The 22,500-nt window shown below is 45.4% G+C and overlaps 1 pseudogene; it reads left to right on the top strand.

Moving 5' to 3' along the window:
- The window catches only part of LOC115199187 (phosphatidylinositol 4,5-bisphosphate 3-kinase catalytic subunit alpha isoform-like), a 44,931-nt pseudogene extending 23,157 nt beyond the window's left edge, over positions 1-21,774 (top strand).
- Positions 21,775-22,500: the final 726 nt, after the last annotated feature.

Here is a 22,500-nt window from a genome sequence, read left to right as displayed (position 1 = left end):
GTCTATACACTAGGTGATGGTGCTAGTGAATAACGCCCCTAACCCCCACAGGTCTATACAGTAGGTGATGGTGCTAGTGAATAACGGCCCCAACCCCCACAGGTCTATACAGTAGGTGATGGTGCTAGTGAATAATGTCCCTAACCCCCACAGGTCTATACAGTAGGTGATGGTGCTAGTGAATAACGGCCCTAACCCCCACAGGTCTATACAGTAGGTGATGGTGCTACTGAATAACGGCCCCAACCCCCACAGGTCTATACAGTAGGTGATGGTGCTACTAAATAACGGCCCCCAACCCCCACAGGTCTATACAGTAGGTGATGGTGCTAGTGAATAACGGCCCCCACCCCCACAGGTCTATACAGTAGGTGATGGTGCTAGTGAATAACGGCCCTAACCCTCACAGGTCTATACAGTAGGTGATGGTGCTAGTGAATAACGGCCCTAACCCCCACAGGTCTATACAGTAGGTGATGGTGCTAGTGAATAACGGCCCCAACCCCCACAGGTCTATACAGTAGGTGATGGTGCTAGTGAATAACGGCCCTAACCCCCACAGGTCTATACAGTAGGTGATGGTGCTAGTGAATAACGGCCCCAACCCCCACAGGTCTATACAGTAGGTGATGGTGCTAGTGAATAACGGCCCTAACCCCCACAGGTCTATACAGTAGGTGATGGTGCTTGTGAATAACGCCCTAACCCCCACAGGTCTATACAGTAGGTGATGGTGCTAGTGAATAACGGCCCTAACCCCCACAGGTCTATGCAGTAGGTGATGGTGCTAGCGAATAACGGCCTCAACCCCCACAGGTCTATACAGTAGGTGATGGTGCTAGTGAATAACGGCCTCAACCCCCACAGGTCTATACAGTAGGTGATGGTGCTAGTGAATAACGGCCCCAACCCCCACAGGTCTATACAGTAGGTGATGGTGCTAGTGAATAACTCCCCTTACCCCCACAGGTCTATACAGTAGGTGATGGTGCTAGTGAATAACGGCCCTAACCCCCACAGGTCTATAGAGTAGGTGATGGTGCTAGTGAATAACGCCCCCAACCCCCACAGGTCTATACAATAGGTGATGGTGCTAGTGAATAACGTCCCTAACCCCCACAGGTCTATACAGTAGGTGATGGTGCTAGTGAATAATGCCCCCACCCCCACAGGTCTATACAGTAGGTGATGGTGCTAGTGAATTACGCCCCAACCCCCACAGGTCTATACACTAGGTGATGGTGCTAGTGAATAACACCCCTAACCCCCACAGGTCTATACAGTAGGTGATGGTGCTAGTGAATAACGGCCCCAACCCCCACAGGTCTATACAGTAGGTGATGGTGCTAGTGAATAACGGCCCTAACCCCCACAGGCCTATACAGTAGGTGATGGTGCTAGTGAATAATGGCCCCAACCCCCACAGGTCAATACAGTAGGTGATGGTGCTAGTAAATAACGGCCCAACCCCCACAGGTCTATACAGTAGGTGATGGTGCTAGCGAATAACGGCCTCAACCCCCACAGGTCTATACAGTAGGTGATGGTGCTAGTGAATAACGGCCCCAACCCCCACAGGTCTATACAGTAGGTGATGGTGCTAGTGAATAACGGCCCCAACCCCCACAGGTCTATACAGTAAGTGATGGTGCTAGTGAATAACGGCCCCAACCCCCACAGGTCTATACAGTAGGTGATGGTGCTAGTGAATAACAGCCCCGACCCCCACAGGTCTATACAGTAGGTGATGGTGCTAGTGAATAACGCCCCAACCCCCACAGGTCTATACAGTAGGTGATGGTGCTAGTGAATAACGGCCCAACCCCCACAGGTCTATACAGTAGGTGATGGTGCTAGTGAATAACGGCCTCAACCCCCACAGGTCTATACAGTAGGTGATGGTGCTAGTGAATAACGCCTCAACCCCCACAGGTCTATACAGTAGGTGATGGTGCTAGTGAATAACGTCCCCAACCCCCACAGGTCTATACAGTAGGTGATGGTGCTAGTGAATAACGTCCCTAACCCCCACAGGTCTATACAGTAGGTGATGGTGCTAGTGAATAATGCCCCCACCCCCACAGGTCTATACAGTAGGTGATGGTGCTAGTGAATAACGGCCCTAACCCCCACAGGTCTATACAGTAGGTGATGGTGCTAGTGAATAACGGCCCCAACCCCCACAGGTCTATACAGTAGGTGATGGTGCTAGTGAATAATGTCCCTAACCCCCACAGGTCTATACAGTAGGTGATGGTGCTAGTGAATAACGGCCCTAACCCCCACAGGTCTATACAGTAGGTGATGGTGCTACTGAATAACGGCCCCAACCCCCACAGGTCTATACAGTAGGTGATGGTGCTACTGAATAACGGCCCTAACCCCCACAGGTCTATACAGTAGGTGATGGTGCTAGTGAATAACGGCCCCCACCCCCACAGGTCTATACAGTAGGTGATGGTGCTAGTGAATAACGGCCCCAACCCCCACAGGTCTTTACAGTAGGTGATGGTGCTAGTGAATAACGGCCCTAACCCCCACAGGTCTATACAGTAGGTGATGGTGCTAGTGAATAACGCCCCTAACCCCCACAGGTCTATACAGTAGGTGATGGTGCTAGTGAATAACGGCCCCAACCCCCACAGGTCTATACAGTAGGTGATGGTGCTAGTGAATAACGGCCCAACCCCCACAGGTCTATGCAGTAGGTGATGGTGCTAGTGAATAACGTCCCAACCCCCACAGGTCTATACAGTAGGTGATGGTGCTAGTGAATAACGGCCCTAACCCCCACAGGTCTATGCAGTAGGTGATGGTGCTAGCGAATAACGGCCTCAACCCCCACAGGTCTATACAGTAGGTGATGGTGCTAGTGAATAACGGCCCCAACCCCCACAGGTCTATACAGTAGGTGATGGTGCTAGTGAATAACGTCCCAACCCCCACAGGTCTATACAGTAGGTGATGGTGCTAGTGAATAACGCCCCTAACCCCCACAGGTCTATACAGTAGGTGATGGTGCTAGTGAATAATGCCCCCACCCCCACAGGTCTATACAGTAGGTGATGGTGCTAGTGAATTACGCCCCAACCCCCACAGGTCTATACAGTAGGTGATGGTGCTAGTGAATAACACCCCTAACCCCCACAGGTCTATACAGTAGGTGATGGTGCTAGTGAATAACGGTCCCAACCCCCACAGGTCTATACAGTAGGTGATGGTGCTAGTGAATAACGGCCTCAACCCCCACAGGTCTATACAGTAGGTGATGGTGCTAGTGAATAACGGCCCCAACCCCCACAGGTCTATACAGTAGGTGATGGTGCTAGTGAATAACGGCCCCAACCCCCACAGGTCTATACAGTAAGTGATGGTGCTAGTGAATAACGACCCCAACCCCCACAGGTCTATACAGTAGGTGATGGTGCTACTGAATAAAGGCCCCTAACCCCCACAGGTCTATACAGTTGGTGATGGTGCTAGTGAATAACGGCCCTAACCCCCACAGGTCTATACAGTAGGTGATGGTGCTAGTGAATAACGGCCCTAACCCCCACAGGTCTATACAGTAGGTGATGGTGCTAGTGAATAACGGCTCAACCCCCACAGGTCTATGCACCTGTCGGCTCAGCAGCTGAGGCTGTGTGTCCAGGAATACCAGGGGCAGTACATCCTGAAGGTGTGTGGATGTGATGAATACCTGCTGGAGAAATACCCGCTCAGTCAGTACAAGGTAAATATATACCCCCTCAGTCAGTATAAATAAATACCCCCTCAGTCAGAATATATACCCCCTCAGTCAGAATATATACCCCCTCAGTCAGTACAAGGTAAATATATACCCCCTCAGTCAGTATAAATATATACCCCCTCAGTCAGTATAAATAAATACTCCCTCAGTCAGTATAAATAAATACCCCCTCAGTCAGTATAAATAAATACCCCCTCAGTCAGTATAAATAAATACCCCCTCAGTCAGTATAAATAAATACCCCCTCAGTCAGTATAAATAAATACCCCCTCAGTCAGTATAAATAAATACCCCCTCAGTCAGTATAAATATATAACCCCTCAGTCAGTATAAATAAATACCCCCTCAGTCAGTATAAATATATACCCCCTCAGTCAGTATAAATAAATACCCTCAGTCAGTATAAATAAATACCCCCTCAGTCAGTATAAATAAATACCCCTCAGTCAGTATAAATAAATACCCCCTCAGTCAGTATAAATATATACCCCCTCAGTCAGTATAAATATATACCCCCTCAGTCAGTATAAATTTATACCCCCTCAGTCAGTATAAATATATACCCCCTCAGTCAGTATAAATAAATACCCCCTCAGTCAGTATAAATAAATACCCCCTCAGTCAGTATAAATATATACCCCCTCAGTCAGTATAAATAAATACCCCTCAGTATAAATAAATACCCCCTCAGTCAGTACAAGGTAGGACAGAGAGAGAGACACACACAAGCGCACAATAATGAATTCAGTCACATTCACGTACACACACACACACACACACAGACAACCACACACACACACACACACACACTATTCAGTTAGACTGTCATGGCTGATCCATAGACACACACACAGATTCACGTAATCACCCTCTTAATAACCCATTCCTGTTTTTCCATCCCTGTGTCTCTCCCTTCCCTCCCCCAGTATATCCGTAGCTGTATAACAGTAGGCCGTCTCCCCCACCTGATGTTAGTGTCAAAGGACAGCCTGTACAGCCAGCTCCCAAGCAGCGGGTTTGTGGCTCCCTCCTACAGTCGGCGGACCCCCCAGCCCAGCCCCTGTCCCGGGGGAGGAGATCCCAGCTCACCCCGCTCCCTCTGGGCCTTCAACACCCTTCTGAGGGTCCGCCTGCTTTGTGCTACATACGTCAACGTCAACATCAGAGACATTGACAAGGTAGACAGACAGTCTCCGTAATGACAATAACAATGGATGTTAATATTAACTGTCTGTCTGTGTGTGTGTGTTGACGTCATGTTTGTCTTCTGTTATGTACCTGATCAACTGTTTTAGATATACGTTAGAACTGGTATCTATCATGGAGGAGAGCCGCTGTGTGACAATGTCAACACCCAGAGAGTACCCTGCTCCAACCCCAGGTAAAATAATAACACTACTACAACACTACTATAACACTACTACAACACTACTACAACACCCTGCTCCAACCCCAGGTAAAATAACAACACTACTACAACACTACTACAACACTACTACAACACCCTGCTCCAACCCCAGGTAAAATTACTGCACCACCACAACACCACTGTAGCATTACTACAACATTACTATAACACTACTACAACATTACTATAACACTACTACAAAATTACTACAACACTACCACAACATTACTACAACATTACTATAACACTACTACAACATTACTACAACACTATTACAACACTACCACAACATTACCACAACACTACTACAACATTACTACAACATTACTACAACTCTACTACAACTCTACTACAACATTACTATAACACTACTACAACATTACTACAACACTACTACAACATTACTACAACACTACTACAATGTTACTACAACACTACTACAACATTACTACAACTCTACTACAACATTACTATAACACTACTACAACATTACTACAACACTACTACAACATTACTACAACTCTACTACAACATTACTATAACACTACTACAACATTACTACAACACTACTACAACACTACTACAACATTACTACAACATTACAACATTACTATAACACTACTACAACACAACTACAACACTACTACAACATTACTACAACACTACTACAACATTACTACAACATTACAACATTACTATAACACTACTACAACATTACTACAACACTACTACAACACTACTACAACACTACTACAACATTACTATAACACTACTACAACATTACTACAACACTACTACAACACTACTACTACACCACTGTAGCATTACTATAACATTACTATAACACTACTACAACATTACTACAACACTACTACAACATTACTACAACACTACTACAACAATACTATAACAGTACTACAACAATACTACAACACCACGGTAGAATTACTATAACATTACCACAAAACTACTACAACATTACTACAACACTACTACAACATTACTACAACACCACTACAACAATACTATACCATTACTACAACACTACTACAACATTACTACAACATTACTACAACTCTACTACAACATTACTATAACACTACTACAACATTACTACAACACTACTACAACATTACTAAAACACTACTACAACGTTACTACAACACTACTACAACACTACTACAACATTACTACAACACTACTACAACATTACTACAACTCTACTACAACATTACTATAACACTACTACAACATTACTACAACACTACTACAACACTACTACAACATTACTACAACATTACAACATTACTATAACACTACTACAACACTACTACAACACTACTACAACATTACTACAACACTACTACAACATTACTACAACATTACAACATTACTATAACACTACTACAACATCACTACAACACTACTACAACATTACTACAACACTACTACAACATTACTATAACACTACTACAACACTACTACAACACTACTACAACACTACTACTACACCACTGTAGCATTACTATAACATTACTATAACACTACTACAACATTACTACAACACTACTACAACATTACTACAACAATAATATAACATTACTACAACAATACTACAACACTACTACAGCATTACTACAACATTACTACAACACCACCACAACACTACTACAACATTACTATAACATTACTACAACACTACTACAACACTACTACAACAACAGTACTACAACAATACTACAACACCACGGTAGAATTACTATAACATTACCACAAAACTACTACAACATTACTACAACACTACTACAACATTACTACAACACCACTACAACAATACTATACCATTACTACAACACTACTACAACATTACTACAACACTACTACAACACTACTACACCACTACTACAACAATACTATAACATTACTACAACATTACCACAACACTACTATAACAGTACTACAACACCACTGTTGCATTACTATAAAATTACTACAACATTACTACAACACTACTACAACACTACTACAACAGTACTACAACACTACTACAAAATTACTACAGCACTACTACAACAATACTATAACATTACCACAACACTACTATAACATTACTACACCACTGCTACAACATTACAACAATACTATAACATTACTACAACACTACTACAACATTACTACAACACTACTACAACATTACTACAACACTACTACAACAATAATATAACATTACTTCAGCATTACTACAACACCACTACAACAATACTACAACATTACTGCAACGCCACTGTGCATTACTGTAACATTACTACAACACTACATCATTACTACAACATTACTACAACACCACTATAGCATTACTGTAACATGGCTATAATATTACTGTAACATTACTACAACACTACTATAACACTACTATAACACTACAACATTACTACATTTCTACAACAACACTACAACATTACTACACTACTACAATACTACTACTACAATACTGCTACTATAACATTACCACTACAACGCCTCTAAAACACCACTACAACACTACTACAACAGTACTACAACACTACTACAATACTGATACTATAACATTACTACTACAACACTACTACTACACTACTACAATACTGCTACTATAACATTACTACTACAACACCACTACAACACTACTACAACACTACTACAACAGTACTACAACACTACTACAACACTACTACAATACTGCTACTATAACATTACCACTACAACACCACTACAACACTACTACAACACTACTACAACAGTACTACAGCACTACTACAACAATACTATAACATTACCACAACACTACTATAACATTACCACACCACTGCTACAACATTACAACAATACTATAACATTACTACAACACTACTACAACATTACTACAACACTACTACAACATTACTACAACACTACTACAACAATAATATAACATTACTACAGCATTACTACAACACCACTACAACAATACTACAACATTACTGCAACACCACTGTGCATTACTGTAACATTACTACAACACTACAACATTACTACAACATTACTACAACACCACTATAGCATTACTGTAACATGGCTATAATATTACTGTAACATTACTACAACACTACTATAACACTACAACATTACTACATTTCTACAACAACACTACAACATTACTACACTACTACAATACTACTACTACAATACTGCTACTATAACATTACCACTACAACGCCTCTAAAACACCACTACAACACTACTACAACACTACTACAATACTGATACTATAACATTACTACTACAACACTACTACTACACTACTACAATACTGCTACTATAACATTACTACTACAACACTACTACAACACTACTACAATACTGCTACTATAACATTACCACTACAACACCACTACAACACTACTACAACACTACTACAATACTGCTACTATAACATTACTACTACAACACCACTACAACACTACTACAACACTACTGCTACACTACTACAATACTGCTACTATAACATTACCACTACAACACCACTACAACACTACTACAATACTGCTACTATAACATTACCACTACAACAGCACTACAGCACTACTACAACACTACTACAATACTGCTGCTATAACATTACTCTACAACACCACTACAACACTACTACATTACTGCTACTATAACATTACTACTACAACACTACTACAACACTACTACAACACTACTACACTACTGCTACTATAGCATTACTACTACAACACTACTACAACACTACTACAAAACTGCTACTATAACATTACTACTACAACACTACTACAACACTACTACTACACTACTACAACATTACTACTACAAGACTACTACAACACCATTACAACACTTCTACAATACCGCTACTATAACATTACTACTACAACACTACTACAACACTATAACACAACTACAACACTACTACAATACTACTACAACACTACAACAACACTACAACACCACTATAACACTACTACAATACTGCTACTATAACATTACTACTACAACACCACTATAACACCACTACAACACTACTACAACACCATAACCTTACCACAACATTCCAACTATAACATTACCCTCCTGTAATGTTATTTTAATTTCTTATTCTTATCTGTATTTTTTAAAACTGCATTGTTGGTTAATAAGGGCTCGTAAGTAAGCATTTCACTGTAAGGTCTACTACACCTGTTGTATTCAGCATTTCACTGTGAGGTCTACTACACCTGTTGTATTAAGCATTTCACTGTAAGGTCTACTACACCTGTTGTATTCAGCATTTCACTGTGAGGTCTACTACACCTGTTGTATTCAGCATTTCACTGTGAGGTCTACTACACCTGTTGTATTCAGCATTTCACTGTGAGGTCTACTCCACCTGTTGTATTCAGCGCGTGTGACTAATAAAGTTTGCTATGATTTGATATTTAGTTCAGACCAGATGTGATGTTTCTTTGAGAATCTAGAGTCTTCGTATGAAGGAAAAACCCCAGCAATGGCTCAACCACTATCAGCTACGACATTATTACAACATTTCTACAACTAGACGAAGTATCTCATCAGCCTCTTCTTCTTCTCTCTCCTCTCCAGGTGGAATGAGTGGCTGTCCTACGACATCTACATGACGGACCTCCCTCACTCCGCCAGACTCTGTCTCTCCATCTGCAGCGTCAAGGGACGCAAGGGAGCCAAAGAGGTAGCTACCGCACCGCATATACTAACATATACTAACATATACTAACATATACTAACCTGTCTATGGTACTAGTACTAACATATACTAACATATACTAACCTGTCATGGTACTAGTACTAACATATACTAACATATACTAACCTGGCTATGGTACTAGTACTAACATATACTAACATATACTAACATATACTAACATATACTAACATATACTAACATATACTAACATATACTAACATATACTAACCTGTCTATGGTACTAGTACTAACATATACTAACATATACTAACATATACTAACCTGTCTATGGTACTAGTACTAACATATACTAACATATACTAACATATACTAACCTGTCTATGGTACTAGTACTAACATATACTAACATATACTAACATATACTAACCTGTCATGGTACTAGTACTAACATATACTAACATATACTAACATATACTAACCTTTCTATGGTACTAGTACTAACATATACTAACATATACTAACCTGTCTATTGTACTAATACTAACATATACTAACATATACTAACCTGTCTATGGTACTAGTACTAACATATACTAACATATACTAACATATACTAACCTGTCTATGGTACTAGTACTAACATATACTAACATATACTAACATATACTAACCTGTCTATGATACTAGTACTAACATATACTAACATATACTAACATATACTAACCTGTCATGGTACTAGTACTAACATATACTAACATATACTAACCTTTCTATGGTACTAGTACTAACATATACTAACATATACTAACCTGTCTATTGTACTAATACTAACATATACTAACATATACTAACCTGTCTATGGTACTAGTACTAACATATACTAACATATACTAACATATACTAACATATACTAGCATGTCTATGATACTAGTACTAACATATACTAACATATACTAGCATGTCTATGATACTAGTACTAACATATACTAACATATACTAACATATACTAACCTGGCTATGTTACTAGTACTAACATATACTAACCTGTCTATAGTACTAGTACTAACATACACTAACCTGTGATGGTACTAGTACTAACATATACTAACATATACTAACCTGTCTATGGTACTAGTACTAACATATACTAACATATACTAACTTGTCTACGGTACTAGTAATAACATATACTAACATATACTAACATATACTAACCTGTCATGGTACTAGTACTAACATATACTAACATATACTAACATATACTAACTTGTCTATGGTACTAGTACTAACATATATTAACATATACTAACATATACTAACCTGTCATGGTACTAGTACTCACATATACTAACATATACTAACATATACTAACCTGTCTATGGTACTAGTACTAACATATACTAACCTATCTATGATACTAGTACTAACATATACTAACATATACTAACCTGTCATGGTACTAGTACTAACATATACTAACATATACTAACTTGTCTACGGTACTAGTAATAACATATACTAACATATACTAACATATACTAACCTGTCATGGTACTAGTACTAACATATACTAACATATACTAACATATACTAACTTGTCTATGGTACTAGTACTAACATATATTAACATATACTAACATATACTAACCTGTCATGGTACTAGTACTAACATATACTAACATATACTAACATATACTAACCTGTCTATGGTACTAGTACTAACATATACTAACCTATCTATGATACTAGTACTAACATATACTAACATATACTAACCTGTCATGGTACTAGTACTAACATATACTAACATATACTAACCTGTCTATGATACTAGTACTAACATATACTAACATATACTAACCTGTCTATGATACTAGTACTAACATATACTAACATATACTAACTTGTCTACGGTACTAGTACTAACATATACTAACCTGTCATGGTACTAGTACTAACATATACTAACATATACTAACTTGTCTATGGTACTAGTACTAACATATATTAACATATACTAACATATACTAACCTGTCTATGGTACTAGTACTAACATATACTAACATATACTTCCCTGTAGCTCAGTTGGTAGAGCATGGTGTTTGCAACACCAGGGTTGTGGGTTCGATTCCCACGGGGGGCCAGCACAGAAAAAAAAAAAAAAAAAAAAAAAGTATGAAATTGTATGAAATGTATGCATTCACTACTGTAAGTCACTCTGGATAAGAGTGTCTGCTAAATGACGTAAATGTAAATGTAATATACTAACCTGTCTATGGTACTAGTACTAACATATACTAACATATACTAACATATACTAACCTGTCTATGGTACTAGTACTAACATATACTAACATATACTAACATATACTAACATATACTAACCTGTCATGGTACTAGTACTAACATATACTAACCTGTCTATGATACTAGTACTAACATATACTAACATATACTAACCTGTCTATGGTACTAGTACTAACATATACTAACATATACTAACATGTCATGGTACTAGTACTAACATATGCTAACATATGCTAACATATACTAACATATACTAACATATACTAACCTGTCATTGTACTAGTACTAACATATGCTAACATATGCTAACATATACTAACATATACTAACCTGTCATTGTACTAGTACTAACATATGCTAACATATGCTAACATATACTAACATATACTAACCTGTCATTGTACTAGTACTAACATATACTAACATATACTAACCTTTCTATGGTGTGTTTACTAGCACTGTACGTTCACTTGAACAAATATTAACCTGTCTATGGTGTGTGTGTGTTATGTGTGTGTGTGTGTGTGTGTGTATATATGTGCGTGTGTGTTATATATATATGTGTGTGTGTGTGTGTGTGTGTTATATATGTGTGTGTGTGTGTGTAGGAGCACTGCCCGCTGGCGTGGGGTAACGTGAACCTGTTTGACTACAAGGACACGTTAGTGTGTGGGAAAGTAGCGCTCAGCCTGTGGCCAGTCCCTCACGGTCTGGAGGACCTGCTCAATCCCATAGGAGTGGCTGGATCAAACCCTAACAAGGTGAGGGACAACAAGGCTTTTACGGTCAACTCCTGTCTGTCTGTCTGTCTGTCTGTCTGTCTGTCTGTCTGTCTGCCTGTCCGTCTGTCCGTCTGCCTGTCCGTCCGCCCGTCTGCCCGTCTGTCTGTCTGTCTGTCTGTCTGTCTGTCTGTCTGTCTGCCTGTCCGTCTGCCTGTCCGTCCGTCCGTCTGTCCGTCTGTCCGTCCGTCTGTCTGTCTGTCTGTCTGTCTGTCTGTCTGTCTGTCTGTCTGTCTGTCTGTCTGTCTGTCTGTCCGTCCGTCCGTCCGTCCGCCTGTCTGTCTGTCTGTCTGCCTGTCCGGCCGTCTGCCAGTCCATCCGTCTGCCTGTCTGTCTGTCCGTCTGCCTGTCCGTCCGTCCGTCTGTCTGGATTTGTTGAAGGTATACTTTTGAGCATTTAAATGTTTTATTGGGATAGAGGAGGGGGACCATGGGAAAGATGGATAGACACAAAAGCAGTGGTCTGGATTTGGACCAGTTGCCATGCCGATAACGTGTCCAGTCATCGGGGACTGTTCTACTGGGGCTCTTTGGGGTTTTGTCACTTTGTGACAACTGCTGATGTAAAAAGCGCTTTACTAAAGTTAATGAGATGTATTTCTGTTTAACCTCATCTCTTCCTCACCCTGTAGGAGACTCCATGGGTATCTCTACCTCACCCTGTAGTAGACTCCATGGGTATCTCTTCCTCACCCTGTAGGAGACCCCATGGGTATCTCTTCCTCACCCTGTAGGAGACCCCATGGGTATCTCTTCCTCACCCTGTAGTAGACCCCATGGGTATCTCTTCCTCACCCTGTAGGAGACTCCATGGGTATCTCTTCCTCACCCTGTAGTAGACTCCATGGGTATCTCTACCTCACCCTGTAGTAGACTCCATGTGTATCTCTACCTCACCCTGTAGTAGACTCCATGTGTATCTCTTCCTCACCCATGGGTATCTCTTCCTCACCCTGTAGTAGACTCCATGGGTATCTCTTCCTCACCCTGTAGGAGACCCCATGGGTATCTCTTCCTCACCCTGTAGTAGACTCCATGGGTATCTCTACCTCACCCTGTAGTAGACTCCATGTGTATCTCTACCTCACCCTGTAGTAGACTCCATGTGTATCTCTTCCTCACCCATGGGTATCTCTACCTCACCCTGTAGTAGACTCCATGAGTATCTCTACCTCACCCTGTAGTAGACTCCATGGGTATCTCTACCTCACCCGTAGGAGACCCCATGGGTATCTCTACCTCACCCTGTAGTAGACTCCATGGGTATCTCTTCCTCACCCTGTAGGACACCCCATGGGTATCTCTTCCTCACCCTGTAGTAGACTCCATGGGTATCTCTTCCTCACCCTGTAGGAGACTCCATGGGTATCTCTTCCTCACCCTGTAGGAGACCCCATGGGTATCTCTACCTCACCCTGTAGTAGACTCCATGGGTATCTCTTCCTCACCCTGTAGGAAACTCCATGGGTATCTCTTCCTCACCCATGGGTATCTCTTCCTCACCCTGTAGGAAACCCCATGGGTATCTCTTCCTCACCCTGTAGGAGACTCTTTATGTATCTCTTCCTCACCCATAAGTATCTCTTCCTCACCCTGTAGGAAACTCTTTATGTATCTCTTCCTCACCCATGTGTATCTCTTCCTCACCCTGTAGGAAACCCCATGGGTATCTCTTCCTCACCCATGTGTATCTCTTCCTCACCCTGTAGGAGACTCCATGGGTATCTCTTCCTCACCCATGGGTATCTCTTCCTCACCCTGTAGGAAACTCTTTATGTATCTCTTCCTCACCCATGTGTATCTCTTCCTCACCCTGTAGGAAACCCCATGGGTATCTCTTCCTCACCCATGTGTATCTCTTCCTCACCCTGTAGGAGACTCCATGGGTATCTCTTCCTCACCCATGTGTATCTCTTCCTCACCCTGTAGGAAACCCCATGTGTTGAACTAGAGTTCTCATGGTTCAACCAGGTGGTCCTGTTTCCTGATGAACAGCAGATAGAGGAGCACGCCAACTGGACCATCTCTAGAGAGCTGGGTTACAACTACTGTCTAGGACTGGTGAGAGAACTGGGGTCATAACTACTGTCTAGGACTGGTGAGAGAACTGGGGTTATAACTACTGTCTAGGACTGGTGAGAGAACTGGGGTTATAACTACTGTCTAGGACTGGTGAGAGAACTGGGGTTATAACTACTGTCTAGGACTGGTGAGAGAACTGGGGTTATAACTACTGTCTAGGACTGGTGAGAGAACTGGGGTTATAACTACTGTCTAGGACTGGTGAGAGAACTGGGGTTATAACTACTGTCTAGGACTGGTGAGAGAACTGGGGTTATAACTACTGTCTAGGACTGGTGAGAGAACTGGGGTTATAACTACTGTCTAGGACTGGTGAGAGAACTGGGGTTAGGACTGGTGAGAGAACTGGGGTTACGACTGGTGAGAGAACTGGGGTTATAACTACTGCTCTAGGACTGGTGAGAGAGGGAGTACTGGACAGACCTCCAGTTGTTTGAGGAATGAGGATCCTGTGATGCTGTGTGTTTCAGAGTAGCAGGCTGGCTTGTGACAGCAGTGTTTCAGCGGCGGATGGTGAGCAGCTCAGGTCTCTCTGTAGCAGAGACCCTCTGTATGAGCTGACTGAACAGGAGAAAGACTTTCTCTGGAGACACAGGTAACTGCTGTAGGGGGGGACACAGGTAACTGCTGTAGGGGGGGACACAGGTAACTGCTGTAGGGGGAGACACAGGTAACTGCTGTAGGGGGAGACACAGGTAACTGCTGTAGGAGGGGACACAGGTAACTGCTGTAGGGGGGACACGGGTAACTGCTGTAGGAGGGGACACAGGTAACTGCTGTAGGTGGAGACACAGGTAACTGCTGTAGGGGGGGACACAGGTAACTGCTGTAGGGGGGGACACAGTAACTGCTGTAGGGGGGGACACAGGTAACTGCTGTAGGGGGAGACACAGGTAACTGCTGTAGGGGGGGACACAGGTAACTGCTGTAGGGGGGGACACAGGTAACTGCTGTAGGGGGGGACACAGGTAACTGCTGTAGGGGGGACACAGGTAACTGCTGTAGGGGGGGACACAGGTAACTGCTGTAGGAGGGGACACAGGTAACTGCTGTAGGGGGAGACACAGGTAACTGCTGTAGGAGGGGACACAGGTAACTGCTGTAGGGGGGACACAGGTAACTGCTGTAGGAGGGGACACAGGTAACTGCTGTAGGGGGAGACACAGGTAACTGCTGGTAGGAGGGGACACACGTAACTGCTGTAGGGGGGACACAGGTAACTGCTGTAGGGGGGGACACAGGTAACTGCTGTAGGGGGAGACACAGGTAACTGCTGTAGGGGGAGACACAGGTAACTGCTGTAGGGGGGAGACACAGGTAACTGCTGTAGGGGGAGTGGGGACACAGGTAACTGCTGTAGGGGGGACACAGGTAACTGCTGTAGCGGAGACACAGGTAACTGCTGTAGGGGGGAGACACAGGTAACTGCTGTAGGGGGAGACACAGGTAACTGCTGTAGGGGGAGACACAGGTAACTGCTGTAGGGGGAGTGGGGGACACAGGTAACTGCTGTAGGGGGGACACAGGTAACTGCTGTAGGGGGGACACAGGTAACTGCTGTAGGGGGAGACACAGGTAACTGCTGTATGGGGAGTGGGGGACACAGGTAACTGCTGTAGGGGGGACACAGGTAACTGCTGTAGGGGGGACACAGGTAACTGCTGTAGGGGGGACACAGGTAACTGCTGTAGGGGGAGACACAGGTAACTGCTGTAGGGGGGGACACAGGTAACTGCTGTAGGGGGAGTGGGGGACACAGGTAACTGCTGTAAGGGGAGTGGGGGACACAGGTAACTGCTGTAGGGGGAGACAGGTAACTGCTGTAAGGGGGACACAGGTAACTGCTGTAGGGGGGACACAGGTAACTGCTGAAGGGGGAGTGGGGGACACAGGTAACTGCTGTAGGGGGGGACACAGGTAACTGCTGTAGGGGGGACACAGGTAACTGCTGTAGGGGGGCACAGGTAACTGCTGTAGGGGGAGACACAGGTAACTGCTGTAGGGGGAGTGGGGGACACAGGTAACTGCTGTAGGGGGGGGACACATTTAACTGCTGTAGGGGGGGACACAGGTAACTGCTGTAGGAGGGGACACAGGTAACTGCTGTAGGGGAGACACAGGTAACTGCTGTAGGGGGGGACACAGGTAACTGCTGTAGGGGGGACAAAGGTAACTGCTGTAGGGGGGACACAGGTAAATGCTGTAGGGGGACACAGGTAACTGCTGTAGGGGGAGACACAGGTAACTCCTGTAGGGGGGGGACACAGGTAACTGCTGTAGGAGGAGACACAGGTAACTGCTGTAAGGGGGGACACAGGTACCTGCTGTAGGGGGGGACAGGTAACTGCTGTCGGGGAGACACAGGTAACTGCTGTAGGGGGAGACACAGGTAACTGCTGTAGGGGGGGACACAGGTAACTGCTGTAGGGGGGACACAGGTAACTGCTGTAGGGGGAGTGGGGGGACACAGGTAACTGCTGTAGGGGGGGACAGGAACTGCTGTAGGGGGAGACAGGTAACTAACTACTGTAGGGGGAGACAGGTAACTGCTGTAGGGGGGGGACACAGGTAACTGCTGTAGGGGAGACACAGGTAACTGCTGTAGGGGGACACAGGTAACTGCTGTAGGGGGGGACAGGTAACTGCTGTAGGGGGGGACAGGTAACTGCTGTAGGGGGAGACACAGGTAACTGCTGTAGGGGGAGACACAGGTAACTGCTGTAGGGGGAGACACAGGTACAGGTAACTGCTGTAGGGGGAGACACAGGTAACTGCTGTAGGGGGAGACACAGGTAACTGCTGTAGGGGGGACACAGGTAACTGCTGGTAGGGGGAGTGGGAGACACAGGTAACTGCTGTAGGGGGAGACACAGGTAACTGCTGTAAGGGGGACACAGGTAACTGCTGTAGGGGGAGACACAGGTAACTGCTGTAGGGGGAGACACAGGTAACTGCTGTAGGGGGAGACACAGGTAACTGCTGTAGGGGGGACACAGGTAACTGCTGTAGGAGGGGACACAGGTAACTGCTGTAGGGGGAGACACAGGTAACTGCTGTAGGAGGGGACACACGTAACTGCTGTAGGGGGGACACAGGTAACTGCTGTAGGGGGGGACACAGGTAACTGCTGTAGGGGGAGACACAGGTAACTGCTGTAGGGGGGAGACACAGGTAACTGCTGTAGGGGGAGACACAGGTAACTGCTGTAGGGGGAGTGGGGGACACAGGTAACTGCTGTAGGGGGGACACAGGTAACTGCTGTAGGGGGAGACACAGGTAACTGCTGTAGGGGGAGACACAGGTAACTGCTGTAGGGGGAGACACAGGTAACTGCTGTAGGGGGAGACACAGGTAACTGCTGTAGGGGGAGTGGGGGACACAGGTAACTGCTGTAGGGGGGACACAGGTAACTGCTGTAGGGGGGACACAGGTAACTGCTGTAGGGGGAGACACAGGTAACTGCTGTAGGGGGAGTGGGGGACACAGGTAACTGCTGTAGGGGGGACACAGGTAACTGCTGTAGGGGGGACACAGGTAACTGCTGTAGGGGGGACACAGGTAACTGCTGTAGGGGGAGACACAGGTAACTGCTGTAGGGGGGGACACAGGTAACTGCTGTAGGGGAGTGGGGGTCACAGGTAACTGCTGTAGGGGGAGTGGGGGACACAGGTAACTGCTGTAGGGGGAGACAGGTAACTGCTGTAAGGGGACACCAGGTAACTGCTGTAGGGGGGACACAGGTAACTGCTGAAGGGGGAGTGGGGGGACACAGGTAACTGCTGTAGGGGGGGACACAGGTAACTGCTGTAGGGGGGACACAGGTAACTGCTGTAGGGGGGCACAGGTAACTGCTGTAGGGGAGACACAGGTAACTGCTGTAGGGGGAGTGGGGGACACAGGTAACTGCTGTAGGGGGGGACACATTTAACTGCTGTAGGGGGGGACACAGGTAACTGCTGTAGGAGGGGACACAGGTAACTGCTGTAGGGGAGACACAGGTAACTGCTGTAGGGGGGGACACAGGTAACTGCTGTAGTGGGGACAAAGGTAACTGCTGTAGGGGGGACACAGGTAACTGCTGTAGGGGGACACAGGTAACTGCTGTAGGGGGAGACACAGGTAACTCCTGTAGGGGGGGACACAGGTAACTGCTGTAGGAGGAGACACAGGTAACTGCTGTAAGGGGGGACACAGGTACCTGCTGTAGGGGGGGACAGGTAACTGCTGTCGGGGGAGACACAGGTAACTGCTGTAGGGGGAGACACAGGTAACTGCTGTAGGGGGGGACACAGGTAACTGCTGTAGGGGGGACACAGGTAACTGCTGTAGGGGGAGTGGGGGACACAGGTAACTGCTGTAGGGGGGGACAGGTAACTGCTGTAGGGGGAGACAGGTAACTAACTACTGTAGGGGGAGACAGGTAACTGCTGTAGGGGGGGGACACAGGTAACTGCTGTAGGGGGAGACACAGGTAACTGCTGTAGGGGGGACACAGGTAACTGCTGTAGGGGGGGACAGGTAACTGCTGTAGGGGGGGACAGGTAACTGCTGTAGGGGGAGACACAGGTAACTGCTGTAGGGGGAGACACAGGTAACTGCTGTAGGGGGAGACACAGGTACAGGTAACTGCTGTAGGGGGAGACACAGGTAACTGCTGTAGGGGGAGACACAGGTAACTGCTGTAGGGGGGACACAGGTAACTGCTGTAGGGGGAGTGGGAGACACAGGTAACTGCTGTAGGGGGAGACACAGGTAACTGCTGTAAGGGGGACACAGGTAACTGCTGTAGGGGGAGACACAGGTAACTGCTGTAGGGGGAGACACAGGTAACTGCTGTAGGGGGAGACACAGGTAACTGCTGTAGGGGGAGACACAGGTAACTGCTGTAGGGGGAGACACAGGTAACTGCTGTAGGGGGAGGGGTGACACAGGTAACTGCTGTAGCGGAGACACAGGTAACTGCTGTAGGGGGAGACACAGGTAACTGCTGTAGGGGGAGACACAGGTAACTGCTGTAGGGGGAGGGGGGACACAGGTAACTGCTGTAGGGGGAGACACAGGTAACTGCTGTAGGGGGGGACACAGGTAACTGCTGTAGGGGGAGACACAGGTAACTGCTGTAGGGGGGACACAGGTAACTGCTGTAGGGGGGGACACAGGTAACTGCTGTAGGGGGAGACACAGGTAACTGCTGTAGGGGGGGACACAGGTAACTGCTGTAGGGGGAGACACAGGTAACTGCTGTAGGGGGAGACACAGGTAACTGCTGTAGGGGAGACACAGGTAACTGCTGTAGGGGGAGACACAGGTAACTGCTGTAGGGGGGACACAGGTAACTGCTGTAGGGGGAGACACAGGTAACTGTTGTAGGGGGGACACAGGTAACTGTTGTAGGGGGGACACAGGTAACTGCTGTAGGGGGAGACACAGGTAACTGCTGTAGGGGGAGACACAGGTAACTGCTGTAGGGGGGGGACACAGGTAACTGCTGTAGGGGGAGACACAGGTAACTGCTGTAGGGGGAGACACAGGTAACTGCTGTAGGGGGAGACACAGGTAACTGCTGTAGGGGGAGACACAGGTAACTGCTGTAGGGGGAGACACAGGTAACTGCTGTAGGGGAGACACAGGTAACTGCTGTAGGGGGGACACAGGTAACTGCTGTAGGGGGAGACACAGGTAACTGCTGTAGGGGGAGACACAGGTAACTGCTGTAGGGGGAGACACAGGTAACTGCTGTAGGGGGAGACACAGGTAACTGCTGTAGGGGAGACACAGGTAACTGCTGTAGGGGGGACACAGGTAACTGCTGTAGGGGGAGACACAGGTAACTGCTGTAGGGGGAGACACAGGAAACTGCTGTAGGGGGGACACAGGTAACTGCTGTAGGGTGAGACACAGGTAACTGCTGTAGGGGGAGGGGGTCTGTCTCTTAGCCCACCTCTATACCCTTCTATTGGCAAGAAACTGAAATATTGAGCCAAACTAGAATAGGTTTAGATAATACAAGCTGAACCGAATGCCCTCCCTCTCTCCCTCTCTCCCTCCCTCTCTCCCTCTCTCCCTCCCTCTCTCCCTCCCTCCCTCCCTCCCTCCCTCCATTTCTCATCTTCTAGACATTACTGTGTGAACATTCCAGAGTCTCTTCCTAAGCTGCTGCTGTCAGTCAAATGGAACTCTAGAGACGAGTGGTCACAGGTATGGCTGTCTGTCTGTTTCTCCTCTAGGATACCTGTCTGTCTGTCTGTTTCTCCTCTAGGATACCTGTCTGTCTGTCTGGCTGTCTGGCTGTCTGTCTGTTTCTCCTCTAGGATACCTGTCTGTCTGTCTGTCTGTCTGTCTGTCTGTCTGTCTGTCTGTCTGTCTGTCTGTCTGTTTCTCCTCTAGGATACCTGTCTGTCTGTCTGGCTGTCTGGCTGTCTGTCTGTTTCTCCTCTAGGATACCTGTCTGTCTGTCTGTTTCTCCTCTAGGATACCTGTCTGTCTGTCTGGCTGTCTGTCTGTTTCTCCTCTAGGATACCTGTCTGTCTGTCTGTTTTTCCTCTAGGATACCTGTCTATCTGTCTGTCTGTTTCTCCTCTAGAATACCTGTCTGTCTGTTTCTCCTCTAGAATACCTGTCTGTGTGTCTGTTTCTCCTCTAGGATACCTGTCTGTCTGTTTCTCCACCAGAATACCTGTCTATCTGTTTCTTCACCAGAATACCTGACTTTCTGTCTGTCTGTTTCTCCTCTAGAATACCTGACTTTCTGTCTGTCTGTTTCTCCTTTAGAATACCTGTCTGTCTGTTTCTCCTCTAGAATACCTGTCTGTTTCTCCTTTGGAATACCTGTCTGTCTGTTTCTCCTCTAGAATACCTGTCTGTCTGTTTCTCCTCTAGAATACCTGTCTGTCTGTTTCTCCTCTAGAATACCTGTCTGTCTGTTTCTCCTCTAGAATACATGTCTGTCTGTTTCTCCTCTAGAATACCTGTCTGTCTGTTTCTCCACCAGAATATCTGTCTGTCTGTTTCTCCTCTAGAATACCTGTCTGTCTGTCTGTCTGTCTGTCTGTTTCTCCTCTAGAATACCTGTCTGTCTGTTTCTGCTCTAGAATACCTGTCTGTCTGTTTCTCCACCAGAATATCTGTCTGTCTGTTTCTCCTCTAGAATACCTGTCTGTCTGTTTCTCCTCTAGAATACCTGTCTGTCTGTTTCTCCTCTAGAATACCTGTCTGTCTGTTTCTCCTCTAGAATACCTGTCTGTCTGTTTCTCCTCTAGAATACCTGTCTGTCTTTTTCTCCTCTAGAATACCTGTCTGTCTGTTTCTCCTCTAGAATACCTGTCTGTCTGTTTCTCCTCTAGAACACCTGTCTGTCTGAAATGTTAATAAAATGTTAAGCAATGCAATAAAATAATGACTTTACCAGTAAGTTACGTTTCTGTCACGGTTGTTAGAAGAAGCAAAATGCAGCGTCGGTTTCGTTCCACA

This window comes from Salmo trutta, chromosome 8, assembly GCF_901001165.1.
Source record: "Salmo trutta chromosome 8, fSalTru1.1, whole genome shotgun sequence".
Taxonomy (NCBI): domain Eukaryota; kingdom Metazoa; phylum Chordata; class Actinopteri; order Salmoniformes; family Salmonidae; genus Salmo; species Salmo trutta.
This window is presented reverse-complemented; position numbering and strand designations above follow the sequence as displayed.